Raw genomic sequence first — 16,466 nt, forward strand, 5'->3', positions numbered from 1 at the left:
TCAAATCTATCCGGGCTAGTGTGGACCTAGCCTAAGCTGGCCCAGTCCTCAGCCACCTTCTCCTGAGGTGTTCCCGGGCCATTAAGGGATAGAAAATCCTCCCTCTGCTTTGTTCTCTTGTCCCAGTTGGATGGACTTACAGTTGCCTGTAGTGGGGTAAGACCCAGTGCAGGGGCACCAAATGTGAATGACATGCAGCAGGAGTGAGCGATAAGGGAGCAAAAGGCAAAAACACAAAGAGAAGCTGCTTGCGTGTAAAACGTCCACACTGCCGAGTTTCTGGTTCAGGACTAAACCTACAGGACTCATTTTTGGTATGTGGGGCTCGTTAGAGCACAGTGCTTCTCTTTGAGCTCTGTGTTTGGTCTCTACCAGCTCTTAAGCAAAATATCTAAGTGATGCTTTGAGGCAGTGAAAGCGTACGGTAAGTCAAAAGTGCCAAGACCGAATCCAAAAATTAACCACTTAAGGAAATAAACTCATAATCATATTTGTAGCTGGTATTTACTCCCGATGCCATAAAATTACAGTTTAAATAGCTTTCAGTTTCTTTCTTAGTGCATCGGACCTCACACTGATACTAATCAAGCACAGCATTCGTCTCACCTTGGCGTCCAGTCCGTAAACCTCATATAAGACATGCTGGGTCTGCTTTATCCTACAGTCACATCTGCAAGCCTCTTTGCAACCCAAATCATCTCCAGCTCCATCTTTTTCTTGTTACTGACTTAACGTTATATCTGCTGTTATTGATGCTGCTGTCTGTTGTTGCTCTACAGAACCGAGTCCCAGCCCCAAATATAAGTAAGTGCAGATGAAAATGACACGCTTCATTAACTGTGTGGGCTCTGTCTGAAACCTGTTTTTATTCTCCAGCAAAGATTCAGTAAACGTGTTCTCTCATCTCTCATCTCGTCTGGTGAACTAAGTCTTCATCCTCTGGTCAGATTAACACCAGAGTGCTTCACAAGCCAGCGATGCTCAGCACTGTGGATATGTCTGAAGTACAGCCTGTCAGCACTAGAGATGGACCGATCCGATATTACGTATCGGTATCGGTCCGATACTGACCTAAATTACTGGATCGGATATCGGAGAAAAATAAAAAATGTAATCCGATCCATTAAATATCACGAAAGCACCTCACAAAACTTGCCACACGCCCTAACTCACCTCAGAACGTTAGCACGTCGGAGCAGTATGCATCACGTGATAGAGCGGCTGTGGCATGCGGGACCTGTCGGTGGTCTGGATAGCATTTGGAGCTTCGCTAGCAACCCGGCATTTCATCTCCGACAAAGTTATCCCGAGAGAAGTAAAGCAAGTGTGTAAGTCCATCTCTGAATGTTTGTAAAGCATTCCTGCGTTAAGCTTAACGAGCGACTGCCTCTTCTTGCTGCTACTTCAATCATGAAACTGCTTAATGATCAGCTGATTGGCTTTTCTGTCGTGAGTCCGTGTCTCTAGTTTGCTTTTGGCCCACTTTGCACCAGAAAGAGCAAACCAGCGGCTGAACAACAGCAGCACGTTTAAGCTTGATAAGCTGTTGTTAGAATTTATTTAATATTACTTTCTACTCGAGGATCTTTTTCTACGTAGCTGACGCTGGTAACTGTGCAGGGGCGGATCTAGCAAAGTTTAGCCAGGGGGGCCGATAGGGCATTAACAGGGAAAAGGGGGCACAAAGACATACTTTTCTTTCTTACTCTCATTTAAAATGTCTAGCTTTTAATAAAAAATTATCTGAATATTACACCCAAAGTTTTAATCTGATGTAAAATGAATAGAAGTCAATTACTGTATATAGTAACTATTAAGTCTAATATATATACCCTAGTAAGCTATAGTACTTTTTCCTTTGGGAAGGTACCATCTGTACAGTCTGCAATTTTGTTGAAGAAAGATGTTGAATCTATTTAATATTTCTTGAAAAATAATTGATTTCTGTGCATTTTTTTTTTACACTGCATCAAATTAAGGTTGATTACGTCGATTAAGCATCATGAGGTGGAGCGTGAGGGGTGGTTCCCTATTTTTTATTTATTTATTTTTGTTGTTGCTGGGAGTTGGAACCCTATTAGTTAGGTTGCTTAATATTTATGCTAAGTACTCTTTAAAATACCAGAATAGGGAGGATGGTGTAGGTTTAAGTTTATTAGATTGATCAGTATTGCTGAACTATGAAATATTTTTTTTGTATACAGGTATAACAGAATAGCTTTAGTGTAGTTGTTGTTTTAAACTTGAGTATGAACTTGCAGACTTGCAAAATGCAGAAAGATATTTTAAAAAACACTTTTGTTGATTAAAAAACACTATATCGGATTCATATCGGTATCGGCAGATATCCAAATTTATGATATCGGTATCGGACATAAAAAAGTGGTATCGTGCCATCTCTAGTCAGCACACCTGACTGGAAAATAACACCACTTCTTTACTTCGTTGTAGTTACATCACGTCTGTAGGCTCAGCACTGAAAGCTGACTTTTTAGTGTCATATGTTCCAGTTTAGTTTTTCATGTTCAGTTTATGTGTGGGGGTTGTTTTCTTCTTTTTTCTGGACATACAGAGCTTCCCTCCAGATTAGATGATATCCCGCACACAACAACCCCACCTGTCCCTCTGTTAAGCCTGTTTTTCTTCAGGTTCAGCCGCACATCAGCCAAATCATTGTGCAGATATTTGTATTAAAAATGCTCCAAAAGGCTCCAACAGCACAAACACAGTTTCGAGGTCCAGTTCAGAGACTCCAGTAAGCTGAGGTGAAGCCTCCTTAATACAGTTTAAAAAACATAATTTACAAACTAATTCAAGATAAGATGCTTTGATTTTTCCAAGAACTTATGTGAACATTAATTGTGAAAAAAATGAGATTTGCAAATCATTGATTTGTTTTTATTTCACGCAGCTTCTCAGCTTTCTGGGTTCTACTTTTTTGGTTCCCAATGAAGGTCCATGACAGAAAGTAAACTCTGATCTCCTGAATAAAGGAAACGCTCATTCAGTTCAGTACAATTTTATTGTACCAAATCACAACAACAGTCACCACAAGGTGCTTTATATTGTCAGGTATAACCCTGTAATAACACAGCCACGCTGATCCATATCCCAACTTTGTATATAAGACTGGTTGTCCTGTACTGACTTCTAAAGTTGACACTGGGTGAAACTTACAGATACAATCTAAGCACTGCGGGGATTTTAGGCCGAAACAGGGAGGTGCATTTTAGTAAAATTTTTTAGGAAGTACCGAGAAGTCAAAACTGGCAAAAATGTTTAATATTTGACTCGTCGTGATGCCGAAAGTAGAAACAGGTTATGAGGGGATTTTTACAAATTTTTACAGCAGGCTCTAAACATGTTTATATCTGCTGTAAAGATTTCAAATGGGAGTCTGTGGGGACTGACTCACTGCTGGAGCCTCTGGTGGACATTAGAGGAACTGCAGCTTTTGATGCTTCTGCGTTGGCCTCCCGAGGTTCCTGCTGGGGTTTAATAAGTCGCATTAGGGGAAACAGTTTGCGATTGGCAGTTTCTTGTGATCTGTAATAATCCAGCAGGTAATTCTAACAAATAGGCTAAAGCACAAATCTGTTGCCATTAAGGCCTTAAAACGTCTGCACTTTGGATCTTCCGGTTGCGTGGACGCAGAGCTCACTGGTTACCATCTTATCTTTGGTTGCTTTTTAGTTGCCTGATGACAACAATAATTGATGTTTAAGAGTAATCCTGTCCTGAACTGTTTGCTTGTGCTGCTGCTGTCTGGACGAATTCTGACCTGCCTTCCATCCTCCGTTGGGATGGAAGCTACTTCCTGCCTCTGCTCCTGTCTTCCACTCATTTTAATACACTGCTAATACTCGTACCATCCTATGTACGGTTTACCAATCACCTAAACCCAATGAGGATTCTTTAACGACTTTGCTGTTCTTCTTCTACACTGACAATAACCCTTTTTTTCAGAGACTTCACATCCTGTCTGGATAGTTTTGGACGGCAACAACATTTAAAATGTTGAGCTCATTGTAAAGGTCACACACTGGATCTGGTGTTCTGGTGTCTCACTGACTGCAAAGCCCGTTTGTTTCCCCTCTCTGATCACATGTTTATCTTATTCAATCAGAATCAGAATCAGAATACTTTATTGATCCCTGGGGGAAATTATTTTTTGTTACAGTGCTCCATTTTAAACCAACATTAAGACAAGACAGACAATACACTAACTAAGAATAGTACAATATATACATATATATACATACATACATACATAAGTCACTCATAAATAAATAGTTGGAAAAGAAACATGTGTAGCTGTAGCAGCAAACAGTGTGTTAAGTGGATGCGTTGTACAGGGAGCCACAGGCAGGAAAGATTTCCTGTGTCGTTCAGTGGTGCTTTTTGGTAATCTCAGTCTCTCACTGAACGAGCTCCTGTGACTGACCAACATGTCATGGAGTGGGTGGGAGGTGTTATCCAACATTGTCTTTATCTTGGACAGCATCCGCCTCTCCGACACCACCTTGAGGGAGTCCAGCTCCATCCCCACAACATTGCTGGCCTTACGGATCAGTTTATTAAGTCTGTTGGCATCTGCGACCCTCAGCCTGCTCCCCCAGCATGCAACAGCATAGAGGATCGCACTGGCCACAACAGACTCATAGAAAATCCTCAGCATTTTCTGGCAGATGTTGAAGGACCTCAGTCGCCTCAAAAAATAGAGACGACTCTGGCCCTTCCTGTAAAGTGCTGTGGTGTTTTTAGCCCAGTCCAGTTTATTGTCAATGTGTACTCCAAGGTATTTATAGTCCTCCACAATGTCAACACTGACCCCCTGGATTGAAACAGGGGTCAAGTGTTTCCTGGTCTTCCTGAAGTCCACGATCAGTTCCTTGGTTTTTGCCACGTTGAGCTGCACGTGGCAAAGACCAAGGAACTGATCGTGATTCAGGAACTGATTCAATAATTAGTTTTCACTGCCCCCTCGTGATATTACATTCAGCAACATCAGAGCCGTCAATCCTGACACTTTTTCACCTGATATGAACAATCTCCCTTTAACTTGTAGCATTTCAGCTCCCATTGATCTGGTTTCCTGTTACAATACCAGCCTTCAAAACCTCCTTAGTACATTTGCTCCTCTCAAACACAGATTGTGTCCTTTTCTTGCTCAGCACCTTGGTTTAGACCAACCTCGCGGTTTACCAAACACAAAGAAATGTATATTAATCACATCCTGTCTCACAGGAAGTGTACTGTCTCGGCCCTGCATGCTATTTTGGTTTAATCTGTTGTAGTGCATGTAACCCCAAGTTCCTTTTTTCACACTATCCTCCAGAAAAGACTTGCATTCATTGGCATTAGTCTTATATCTTTCTAATCGCACTCATTTGCTGCTTCTGTTGGTGTGCCCCAGGGTGCAGTATCGGGGCCTCTTTCATTCATTATTTACATGCTATTATTACTATTATTATTATTGTCTGCATAAACAAATTTACATTAACTACTTACATTCTAAGGCCAGCCGAACCTCGTAGATGTGAAACAGAAATTCCTCCACAAGTAGTGACGTAGTTGCTGCTGGATGGCGATTTAACTGCTAAATGACACTTGTGTTTCTGCATACAGGAATGTAACCAGCATGCAAACGGCTGCCAACCAGTGGAGTCCAGCCCCCTACCACAAAGAGACTCTGCAAAATGTGTTTATAAAAACGGTGATTATTTGCCAACCTCTTGGAGAGTAATTCCAGTCAGTCCGAGTTGGGATGCGATTGTTTGGAGACCTGCTGCCTACCACTAGTCAACCTTTGCCATTGCCTTGCAAACCAGGTCACGTAGAGGTTGAACTTGTTGCATGCTTAATTCTTGATGACCACCAGGGCGCTAGAATGACTTGCAGTCAGTCTTTAACAACAACAGAAAATCTGCAATTACAAATCAACCACCAGAGTTTGGCTGGCGTCCTAGTTTTACTGTAGTGGGACTAATCTGTTAATATTTTTAAGGTCCAAACATTAAATTTAGAACCCAGAGAAACTGCAGATTCAAATTATGACCTAATCTGTAGATTAATCTTGACCAGAGACAGCTGAATGTCGTCATCAGACACATTTTCATTGTACAATACTGTAAAATCTCATTTCTAGCATCTGTAAAGTAAAACTGCTGTGTGAGAGACGGCGAGCAGAGAGGTTCAGCAGAGAGACAGATGAAAGGGAGAAAGTGAAGAACACACACAGATGAAACACACACCTGTCATCACTCCATCACCGTCTCTGACCTCTGACCTCCCCTCTTCTCTTTCCCAGCTTGTTTTGGATACACACACCCTACCCTCAATCCTGACACGAAGGTAGGTGTGTGTGTGTGTGTGTGTGTGTGAGAGTGTGTGTGAGAGTGTGTGTGTGTGTGTGTGTGTGTGTGTGTGTGTGTGTGTGTGTGTGTGTGAGAGAGAGTGTGTGTGTGTGTGTGTGTGTGTGTGTGTGTGTGTGTGAGAGAGTGTGTGTGAGAGAGTGTGTGTGTGTGTGTGTGTGTGTGTGTGTGTGTGTGTGTAAGAGAGAGAGAAAGTTATGAAGAGGAAACAAGAACAGGAAGGATAAAGACAAAGACATGAATCAACTGTCTTCACCTTTCTTCTCTCTCATAATGAATATTTCAGACACACACACACACACACACACACACACACACACACACACACACACACACTCTGACCGTCCCAACCTGACGTGTCTCCGTCACAAAGAGCAGCAGTTCCTAACATCTTCATTCATACATGCACAACAGTGATGCGTTTAACTTTCAAAGCATTGCTTAAGTCTTCATTTTCACATTTTAACGTTCACTTCATTGTGTGCAGGTTCTTCCTTCCTCCTTCACATCAGCCACGTCCTGCACTGACCTTAAATTTGACTATAAGTCAGGATGTCATTGCATAATTACTGCATAAACCCATGTGCAAATACATGCTCAATGTCCCGGGATGCTGCAGGATGTTTAAAGATTTGTTTCCAAGAAAAGGGAAGTGGATATTATTCCCAGGAATGCCCAGGTACCTAAGTTCCCAAGTATGAGGAACTCAGCTGGTGGCATAATACCAACATAATAACATTTGCTGCAGAAAGTTCAAAAGTGATATCAGGAAGTCTTCATTCATTTACCTGAAAGAAAAGTGCAGAATCCACAAATAAGCAACTTTCTTCAATTAAAACGTGGTTCAAAGATCCACCTTTGACTGCAGGGAGACTGGAAACACTCAGCTTATCTTCTAAACTGGAAAACCGCCTCTGCTGTTTAGTTCTGAGGAACTGGCACCAACACTAATGATTGAAGTCTTTAAAGCATGATCTGCGGCCCAATGATCAGATATGATCGGAGTGTGAGGAAAGAGTGTGTTTTATTCAGGCTCAGTGGGCGTCATAACTGCAGCATTGTTATCAGCTTTTATGTTCTCATCGACTCTTTGTGCTGCTGCGGTTTTGTCTGCACTTTCTGCACCACATCCATTTACCCTGATAATGCTCGTGAATGCGCGCGCACACACACACATGCATGAAGTCAGGCTGGTCACACACACGTCCACATGATGTGGTTTTGTAAAAACTTTGGTCGTCTCATTTTGAAAGTTTAGTCGAGGATTTCTACAACTGATGTTTTTACAGGCACATGAACTAAATTAGCTGTCAGCCTCGTGTTACTGTAACCTGCTTACCATATGTAAAACAGTCTAAAAGTGTTAGTGGGTAACACGGTTAATGTTGTGTGTGCTGGAAATTCTCATGTGCCAAAGTAAAACTTCAGGCCTGTTACTAGTAAATGTGTATTTATGCGTTTCAAGACTTTTTGTAGCACACTGCTAAAGATCGACCACTAAGATGAAGTCCATGATTACTGCCAGTGTTGGCTTCAGAGGTTTGCTCTCTGGCTGGGATTTGAACGAGCACATCCGAGGCCACTTTGCTCAGCTGAGAGGGCGTCTGAAACATGCCTGGGATCAGCCTTAGAGGTAGAGGGAGAAGCTCAGTCATGCTGAGACCTGATGGAGGTGGTTAAGACAGGTATGGTCATAGAAGTGACCGTGAAACCGCTTCAGGCTAGGCAGCTTTCCAACCACAAACAAGAAGAGTTTCAGTTAACTTTCAGGTTGATGTGCTTAAAGTTCTTCTGTTATAAAAAGGTAAGAATATAAGACATCTGCACACAAACTGTGGGTAGAAACCACGGGACTGAGATTGTGGTTACAAGCAGCAGAAACGAGCTTTGCAGAGCGACAGGGGGAAGAGATCAGTCATGCAGCACGAGCTCAGAACAGAGAGTTACTGTCCTTGATAGGAGCTGCTAGGAGCTGGGTGGTGAACACCTTGGTGTTCCTCTGAAAGAGCAGGAGGCGGTGGAGGAGGTGGATGGTTTTAATATTCAGGGTGAAAAGCATAAATGGTGGTGCATACAGAGGAGGAGGAGGAGGACAGAGGAGGAGGACAGAGGACATTCAGGGGGCCTTTTGCACTCTGACTGCTTTTATCTGAAGTTATGAAACATGAAAACAGAAGGAACTAAGAGAGCTCCAAATCCTGTTTAACACCACAGCATTACAACTCTCCCAGCAGGAGTGCATCGTGATGGAGGCCCACCCCCAAATCAGCTGCTGTGACCCAGGAAGGTCAGAGGTCGTCCAGGGAGGAAGTGAGAGAGCTAACAGACAGACAGAGAGCTGTAATGTGTGTGTTTGTGTGTCAGAGGTCAGGAAAGTGATGAGAAAAACAATGTAAAGTTTTCTTCTTCGCAGGTACCCAACGAGTTCCCATTCTCAGCTCCATATTTTTAGACTTGAAGTGTAGCTCTGAGAGTAGCTTTGCATGACTCGCGCTTCAAAATAATCCTCGTGTAACTCGTCCTGGACCTCCTCGCAGCCACGTTCAGGATATCCACTCATCCAGAGCACGTTCACCAGAAATTTAAAAAAACTTTATTTAACTACAGCTAAAGTAATTTATCACTGTTTTGTTTATGAGACAAAAAATAGACAAACATTCTTCAAAATAAGAATAAGCAGGTCTAAAATACTTATGTTCATATTAGCACAATTTTACAATTTAAGAAAGTCATAATTTATTTCACTATTAGTAATATTATTCTTTATTTAAATCCCTGAATCTGTGGTGCATCATGTTCCTGTGAGACGAGGAGCCCAACAGCCAGGCTGGGTGTAGGCTTTTATTGTGATGGGTAAAGTTTCATTAACAAAACCAACCTGTAGTTGGTGTAGGAGTGTGCAGCACTCCTTCCTCGCATGCATCTGGAAGTCTAACGTGCTATTTGTTTAACTGAAACAGAGAATCTAAAAGTTATCTTAAAGTTATCATTAATACAAACCGCTTTTAGTGTGAAACGCTACATACCTACAGGAATATGAGCATTTGAATGCACCTCCAAGTCTTTGGTTCTCTTATTGTGATTCGTGCTGTCACAGAAACGCCATGTAAACGTTTGCCACCACATTAGCGCTTTAGCAGGGTGGTGCTGCAATATGCAACGGTTTATCAGCTGGAGGACGTGGCTCCCCTCGCAGTGTCTGTTTGTTGCCTGTCTTATTCATGTTTGAATCTTTACTCTCTAGGCTTCCACAGAATGAGCTGAGTGTTTTGAAAAAGCACTCTGAGGTAAGTGATGAGCTGGGAGCGACAGATCCACCTCACAACACCATGACTGAGGGTAACGCCAACAAAGGAAACCTCCTGCATAAATGAACCACGCCAGCAGCTTTGAGAAAATGACTGTGTGCAGTTTCATGCCGTCGCCACATGAAGCACACACTCTCGCACCTCCTCCACATGGCCCTGGTTCATCTCAGCTGGACTTTGATGCTTAAAGTGGCGTAAATCTCTTCTGTCACACGGTCAGGGCCACCCAGCCCTCCGCAGGTCACTGCACGGGAAGCAGAGGCCATGGCACAGTAAAAACAGTTTATGCTTCGAGTCACGACGTGTTTGCATTCCTGCTCTCCTCCTTTTTTTACTCTTAGACCACAGGTGGGCAATTGATTTTCCCAAGTGGCCATGTGAGAAACTGGGACTGCTGTAGAGGGCTGCACCAATAAGCTGAACTCAGCTCTGCTCAGTTTTAATTGATCTCTTTATAAACTGCTGCTGGTGAGAGTAGATTTTGCTTTTGGGCAATGAAAATGGGTTTTTTTTGTTCAGTGAGGGAAATTTGGTGTGTTTTAAACTTGAAAAGGTGCAATAAAGTCAGATTCAATGCGAGGGACTCATCACTGAGAGAGGATCTGTATCTGAACTTTATAACAGTATGTTTCACAGATCAACATCTTTATTGCTGCTGTCCCAGTAAGGATCTTGGTCTCCAGCAGGGTTAAAGGAAACTGCAAGTTTCTCATGAAAGTTTTCACCAGGCTGTACGATTCATGTGCAAATAAGCCCTGTTCCTGTAGGTAGTTCATTATTTAGTGCAGATGCATCAACAGCCAGCACAGGATCTGCTTTCCATTCTGCATGTGAGAGCTCTGAAATGTCCTTCTCACAAAACTCCTGAATTTCTGCTCTCAGCTGCGAAGCTGAACCACCTGACCGCTGTGTGGTAGCCTATGTCACCGTTTCAGTTGCATGCTCTTGTGCAACAAACTGGGATTTAGTGCTCTCATCCCGGTGAAACTGCAAAAATACCAATTTCAGTTCTTTGTTTTCACAAGTCTGATGTTTTTGTCAGATTTGGACAGCCGTCGGTTGGAACACCTGCCGTGGTCCCTTTTATTGAGCACATCGGTGCCAGCTCCTCTGTAATCTCAAACTCCTTTATTATTGCACATAAAACATGAGTAAAACTGGGTTATTTGTGTACATGGCAGCTCTCATCCAGAGCCATGGAGTAAACGTCTGCTTTGTTTTACAAGTGAAGCTCCAGATTTCTCTCGATGTCCTTGATTAGTCCTTTGATGGTTCGCCTGGAGAGGAGCATATTCTCCAATGTGTCGTTTGTTCACAGCATATTAGCGTGGCAGAGTCTAACAAACACTCTTTGATAAACTGCATCAGAGCGCTGCTCACTGTTCTTTATGATTACTGTGGGAAATCACAAAGCTGCTTTTTACTGCTCCATCTGTAAGTGAAAACAAAGTCCTCGTTGCTTTTGCAACTTTGCTCACAAACTTTCAGTCAAGTTCTTGTATTTTTCTGCATGTTTAGTCGGCTCTCCATAAACTTTGTCTTTTGAAAACCTCTAAAATCTGCATCAGTCTTTCCTTTCTGAGTGTGAGCTGACATCTTTCAAACCCACATCTCTCTTAAACAGCTGCTCCAACCACCGAATCCACTTGCACACGTGTACAAACATGAAGAACAAGCGAAACAAAACAGCTTCATCAAAGAGTGACTGAAACTGCACGATGTAGTTATATCTAACATTAATCCTTATTTCCCATCGACCTCTTGCAGGCTGTTGCTGCACTGCACAGCACACCTGGCTGTACAGTGGCCATGTCTGACATGGCACAGCTGCTTCATTTATTGTTGCTCTGGAAAATGTTCAAACAACAATGTGTTGTTTCTGTTTGATCACGAAACTTTGAACTGATGAAAAATAAAAACCTACTTCTGAGACGTGTGCAGCATCGGGGGAAGAAGAAGTCACATGATTCTCCGGTAAAGTTGACAAAATTTGTTCTGTTTGTTATGAACTAAATAATTGAAACCATCGCCTTTAAGTCTGCAACATTTTACTCCTCCACCTCTCTCCTCCACGCTTTTCCCACCCTCCTCCCCCCCTTCCCTACATCCGTCTAGCACCCGACCTTTGAACCTGCCCATCGTGGGAACATCGTCAGAAGGATGAGTTGGCGTGACGACCGGGAGAACATTACCACGGCGATGATGAGTCTAACAGACCACCGCAGCACCTGTCGGCACGCACACGTCTGAATGTGGATGCTGCTTCCTGAACCTTTCATAATAAAATACTAACAGAGACCATTTATCAGACGTGGGTACACAAAACGGCTCGTGACTCTCCTCAGTCTTTCAGAAAGCTGGAGGAAACAGCCAGAGAGCAACTCAAATAAACAACACGTCACAGCTGGAACACATGGATACATCTGCATACTGTGCAGGCAACCAGCCTTAAAGCTCTGCGTGACGGCCACTAAACCTTTGTCAGGTTAGTTTGCAATGTTTAAGCAGAAATCGAGGAAACACAGTCACAGCAGTATAATTCATTGGCATGAAAATCAGTTTACAAATGTACGAGGTAACATCAGAGACTTGAAGGAGAAATGAAACATTATTATCTGAAACTTTTATTTTAAAAATGTGTCTGAAGACGAGATCAGCAGAACTGCGTGAAGAAAGAAAAGTGCTCCTGTGAAGGAAACTCTCCCACCGTCAGACTGAAACTCGACTCCATCACTCGGTCAGGAGATGACGAGAAAAATTTACAACCTGTCATCAATCACAAACTGTGGGAACTGTGGAAAAACAGACAGACTGCAGCCTTAAAGACTCGCTGTGTGCACGCCATGCAGCCTGAGAGCATCTGATGAAGTCACTGTTACACCTCATATATAATCAGGTCCTCACAGAAAGTCTGCACAGAGTTAAATCACAGTTTTTCTATAATATTAATAATTTATTTGCGTTCGTATCTAGTCAAGCGTGGGCGGCACAGAAAACGTAAAGCTTACTCTAAACGTATTATTTCTATTTCCATGGTTGTAAGTGTGTGGCTGGTGTGGCAGAGATGACTTTACATTTGAGCCGATGATGCTCAGATTCAACTTTATACTGTCAGTGTAGTAAATGCAACTCGGCCGAGATACCTGCGAAACATCTGCGAAACATCTGCTTGAACTGAGTTGTGTGCAGAGCAGCAGGTCAGCTGATCACAGCCTGCACAAGTAAATCTCCTGCAGCTCTCAGCAGAAATGACATTCATGAAAATCAGAGATTCGATTAATGAACATTTGTATTGTCATGTACTAATATTATATCTACCTGTAGCGTCCTCCAAGGCGCTACTTTTTACTTTCTTACTCTGACTACATTTCAGAGTCGGTGCTTTTTCACTTTTAACTGAGTAAAGAAGTTGAATCAGCACTTTAGCTTTTACTTGAGTATTTCTAACACAAGTATTTGTACTTTTACTTAAGTAAAAAAAGAGTGTGTTTTTTACCGAAATAGTTTCATCGTAGATATATTTGGAAATAATATTTTGACAGATTTTCCTGAGCGCTTGATGAGACAGCAGAAGGTTAGAGTGGAGTTGTTTTACAGAAATATGCTCTGTTGTGATTTATCAGACTACTTTCTTAAATATTATTAATTATAGGGACATTATTTATATGTGTTTTCCTTCTCTGTGCTCTGTGTACTCTTACATCCAGATATGTTGTCCTGTACTCATCACTAAACGACTGCACTGGTTTGTTTTCATGTACAAACCATCCTGATTGAACTTCCTTATCTGTGTAAACTCTTAATAGCCTCAAACAGCTGCTATGATTTGTGGTTCTCTGGTTGGTTCCTCTTTAGAGGAACCAGCACAGGATGGGCGTTCTGTTATTTTGCACCTCGTCACATAAAAACCCTTCTGAGCACATTAAAGCTGAATGCTTGTGTCTCTCATTAAGACTTTTCAGAAGCTTGACCTGGTTTTTGTGTTATTTTAACTCATTCTGTGTTTTTTTGTGTTAGGATGTCAGCTGGGATTTGAACCATGAACCTTCTCGTCCCTAAAAAATAGATTTTAATCTCAACGGACTTCCTGGTTAAATAAATTTAAGAAATCAATCATTTTCTCTTTGTTCCATAAGTGAAAAAACACCTGAGTCTATTTTCTGACTCGGAGGCTCAAGGACTGATGAAGGAATCCGATCTGCTTTGGTCTGGAGAGCGACAGTGTGTGAATGACTGGGAGCCGGCCTGCGGTGCGAAACAGCTGTTGTTTCCACCGCATTCCTCTCCAACCACAAACAAACAAGCACATCTATAAATCAGCAAACAAACCTCTGGGACTAAACCACGGAGGAGCAATCCTGATAATAATGATGATTCTCGATAGCTTCACTCCTCATGACTGAGGTTAGAGTGAGATTTTATCACTAACTTACTGCAGACAAGCAGACCGAGTGCCGCTCACTAGATATTAGAGGAAGCTTCTGTCTAAATTGAGCTTAAGTGTTCTGTCTTGTTTTTCAAATGTAGCCATGAACCGCACATTTCCAGGAATATCGGCTCAGCAGAACAGCTGCCAGAGGAAGCTGCTCCTCCTGCATCGCTCGAATTTTACCGATAACCTCTACAGCCTCCAACCTGCACTCCACCGGAAGTCGTCACATTTGAACGAGCCGGCAGAAGACAAATTATGAGATGTGGCAAAGGTGTCCGGGAGAGAATCCAAGGGAAGTTTATGGACGTGATTTGATAACACACGAGAGAGAGGAAGCGTCAGACTCCACCGAAAACTGGACAGTGGTGCCATAAATAGGCCTGTTTGTATCTGATAAAAGAAATCTGAAGTCTGTGCATAAAGGATGGCTGTAGACAAATGTATATAGCAGTAGGTGGTAGAGCAGGGCGATATGACCAAAAATATTTATCACAATATACATTTGAAAATTTACGATAACGATATAACTGACGATATAATTGACGCGAGACAAAATACTTTACAACTCCACAACTTTATTAGTGCAAAAAAAAAACCTCATCAATGTATTTTCACTTAAACAAGCAGCTGTTTTTTATCTGCATTAAAGTTATGTAAAAATGTAACAGTGCAAATGCAAATTCCTTGCTGACAGTTTAACCAAAAGGCATTTCCAGTGGAAACTGGCCGACATGTCCTCAGCATAACCATGTATAATATCCACAAAACTTAAAAACAGGTTATACACACACAGTACGGTAATATTATGTTGAAGCACACAGCACGTATCACTCCGCGAGGCTCCGCCTACGATGCCGTAACGCTCCGACAATCCATCAAGCGGTGCGGCTTCGTAGCTCAGCAAAGTCGTACTAAAACATTTGACAGATTTTCGAGCGCCGTGCACATAAAATCGTTTCGAGGTCAGTAAACACAACCAGAGTTCATACATAAGGCACACGGGATTATAAGGGGCTCTGTCGACTTTCAGAAAAATCAAAGGATTGATTTTAAGTGCGCCGTATTTTCCAAAAAACACGGTAATAACGACGGCCCGCTAGCATGCGCTACCAAAAATAGTGCTTTGTTGTGTATCTGACGGACGAAAGCTAAACCAGTTCCACACCAGTGAAGCTGCAGCAGTTTTACAAACTAGTTCTGATTCATCTGTTTCATTTAACGATCCGCTTTCTCCGCCATGTGCGTATGAAAACAAAGGCACTGCGCACGCGCGTTTTACCCAAATTCTATCGTCATATTTCATTTTCTTATCGTTGCCCAACATTATACCGTGAACGGTATGATATGACCCAGCACTAGTACGTAGCTGCAGTGACTTCACTTCTGAGAATTCAGATGCTGTTAGCAGATGTTGTATGTTAGCATTCGGCCACTGACAAACTGGTGTTTGGGGCCAGAAGTGACCAAATGTGCATGAAAGGAGTGCTAAGTTAACAGCTACTGCTAACACACGGCACCCACAAATATTATGGATTTCATTTTTTAGAGACCAAAACAGTTTTTGTGTCAGGCTGCAAACATGGGAGCCTATGAAGACTGACTCCACCCACCTGCCTGTGAGGGGCAGCCAATGAGAAAGAAAGTCAGGTAAAACAGACAGATGTTTCAGACAAATAAGGACTATTCTGAACGACGCACCGTGCAAAGCTACTCTAGGCGAGTCTGAGAATGCAGCGATACTTTAATCTGACACATCCCCACAAGCATGACTGTCGAACATCGCTGGGAGTTTTTATGGGAGGAAGCAGAAGCAGAACAGCACAGACGGATCTTCCTAAAAGCCAGTTGATGTGGAAGAATCACTGAAATTTGTTTAGCGTATGGGAAGAGGAGTTACATGTTGGTAATATCAATGGCACTAAAGTTACATCAGTATTTACACTCGTCCATTTCTTATTTTGCTTCTGTTCAGTTCATTAGTAAAAGGAAAACAAGCCTTTAAGCCAAATGTTGACCAGTTGTGAGATTTTTCTGTCACCGACAGACGAGCTGCAAGCACAGTGTTGGAGTGCTTGTGAGAAAAGAGGAAGAGGAGAGTTGTGTCAAAGGCTGATAAGGATCTGCTGCTAGCAGTAAGGGACTTTTCTCATGAGGCAGCATGTTTGCATGTGTGTGTGTGTTAAAGGTCCTTTTGTTGGGTGTGTGCAGCGTTATGCAGCAAATTTATCGTATTTCTCTGTTTTATTCCCGTCAGTCAGTCTCCACGTCGTCACTGCTCAGTAACCAAGAGAATGACATCATTTTTGGTTTCTGCGGCTCAAAGTCTGAAGCTTCTCATTTATTAGAAGTTAC

The sequence above is a fragment of the Diplotaxodon limnothrissa genome, linkage group LG14 (genome assembly GCF_057381915.1).
Source record: "Diplotaxodon limnothrissa isolate DT_005_m linkage group LG14, D_limnothrissa_male_GT1.1, whole genome shotgun sequence".
NCBI lineage: Eukaryota > Metazoa > Chordata > Actinopteri > Cichliformes > Cichlidae > Diplotaxodon > Diplotaxodon limnothrissa.